Source organism: Hippocampus guttulatus, unplaced genomic scaffold, assembly GCF_054856545.1.
Source record: "Hippocampus guttulatus isolate MCC_2025c unplaced genomic scaffold, RoL_Hgut_1.0 HiC_scaffold_25, whole genome shotgun sequence".
NCBI classification, from domain to species: Eukaryota; Metazoa; Chordata; class Actinopteri; order Syngnathiformes; family Syngnathidae; genus Hippocampus; species Hippocampus guttulatus.
In genome coordinates this window covers 1,227,970-1,230,638 of record NW_028233884.1, presented here as the reverse complement: position 1 = coordinate 1,230,638, position 2,669 = coordinate 1,227,970, and positions in this window count along the sequence as shown.

Sequence of the window (2,669 nt, the reverse complement as noted above, 5' to 3'; positions counted from 1 at the left end):
TTTAAAGCAATAAAAACTCAAATTGAGTGTCACACCTAAACCAAAGGACTTATGCACACACTTCAACATGTATTTTGTTCAGGATGACCTCCTGAAGCCCATATGAGCATTAATTTGACCACACAACTCATTCCTATGAAGATACATTCAAACTCACAAAACGTGCTCAGCTCGGGCTGAAAATGCATTTAAAGCAATAAAAACTCAAATTGAGTGTCACGCCTAAACCAAAGGACATATGCACACACTTCAACATGTATTTTGTTCACGATGACCACCTGAAGCCTAAATGAGCATTAATTTGACCACACAACTCATTCCTATGAAGATACATTCAAACTCACAAAACGTCCTCAACTCGGGCTGAAAATGCATTTAAAGCAATAAAAGCTCAAATTGAGTGTCACGCCTAAACCAAAGGACTTATGCACACACTTCAACATGTATTTTGTTCAGGATGACCTCCTGAAGCCCATATGAGCATTAATTTGACCACACAACTCATTCCTATGAAGATACATTCAAACACACAAAACGTGCTCAGCTCGGCCTGAAAATGCATTTAAAGCAATAAAAACTCAAATTGAGTGTCACGCCCAAACCAAAGGACTTATGCACACACTTCAACATGTATTTTGTTCAGGATGACCTCCTGAAGCCCATATGAGCATTAATTTGACCACACAACTCATTCCTATGAAGATACATTCAAACACACAAAACGTGCTCAGCTCGGCCTGAAAATGCATTTAAAGCAATAAAAACTCAAATTGAGTGTCACGCCCAAACCAAAGGACTTATGCACACACTTCAACATGTATTTAGTTCAGGATGACCACCTGAAGCCTAAATGAGCATTATTTTGACCACATAACTCATTCCTATGAAGATACATTCAAACTCACAAAACGTGCTCATCTCGGGCTGAAAATGCATTTAAAGCAATAAAAACTCAAATTGAGTGTCACGCCTAAACCAAAGGACTTATGCACACACTTCAACATGTATTTTGTTCAGGATGACCACCTGAAGCCTAAATGAGCATTAATTTGACCACACAACTCATTCTATGAACATACATTCAAACTCACAAAACGTGCTCAGCTCAGGCTGAAAATGCATTTAAAGCAATAAAAACTCAAATTGAGTGTCACGCCTAAACCAAAGGACTTATGCACACACTTCAACATGTATTTTGTTCAGGATGACCACCTGAAGCCTAAATGAGCATTAATTTGACCACACAACTCATTCCTATGAAGATACATTCAAACTCACAAAACGTGCTCAGCTCGGGCTGAAAATGCATTTAAAGCAATAAAAACTCAAATTGAGTGTCACGCCTAAACCAAAGGACTTATGCACACACTTCAACATGTATTTTGTTCAGGATGACCACCTGAAGCCTAAATGAGCATTAATTTGACCACACAACTCATTCTATGAAGATACATTCAAACTCACAAAACGTGCTCAGCTCGGGCTGAAAATGCATTTAAAGCAATAAAAACTCAAATTGAGTGTCACGCCTAAACCAAAGGACTTATGCACACACTTCAACATGTATTTTGTTCAGGATGACCACCTGACGCCTAAATGAGCATTAATTTGACCACACAACTCATTCCTATGAAGATACATTCAAACTCACAAAACGCGCTCAGCTCGGGCTGAAAATGCATTTAAAGCAATAAAAACTCAAATTGAGTGTAACGCCTAAACCAAAGGACTTATGCACACACTACAACATGTATTTTGTTCAGGGTGACCTCCTGAAGCCTAAATAAGCATTAATTTGACCACACAACTCATTCCTATGAAGATACATTCAAACTCACAAAACGCGCTCAGCTCGGGCTGAAAATGCATTTAAAGCAATAAAAACTCAAATTTAGTGTCACACCTAAACCAAAGGACTTATGCACACACTTCAACATGTATTTAGTTCAGGATGACATCCTGAAGCCCATATGAGCATTAATTTGTCTACACAACTCATTCCTATGAAGATACATTCAAACTCACAAAACGCGCTCAACTCGGGCTGAAAATGCATTTAAAGCAATAAAAACTCAAATTGAGTGTCACGCCTAAACCAAAGGACTTATGCACACACTTCAACATGTATTTAGTTCAGGATGACCACCTGAAGCCTAAATGAGCATTAATTTGACCACACAACTCATTCCTATGAAGATACATTCAAACTCACAAAACGTGCTCAGCTCGGGCTGAAAATGCATTTAAAGCAATAAAAACTCAAATTGAGTGTCACACCTAAACCAAAGGACTTATGCACACACTTCAACATGTATTTTGTTCAGGATGACCTTCTGAAGCCCATATGAGCATTAATTTGACTACACAACTCATTCCTATGAAGATACATTCAAACTCACAAAACGTGCTCAGCTCGGGCTAAAAATGCATTTAAAGCAATAAAAACTCAAATTGAGTGTCAGGCCTAAACCAAAGGACTTATGCACACACTTCAACATGTATTTTGTTCAGGATGACCTCCTGAAGCCCAAATCAGCAATAATTTGACCACACAACTCATACCTATGAAGATACATTCAAAGTCAGAAAGCGCGCTCAGCTCGGGCTGAAAATGCATTTAATTTAAAGCAATAAAAACTCAAATTGAGTGTCACGCCTAAACCAAAGGA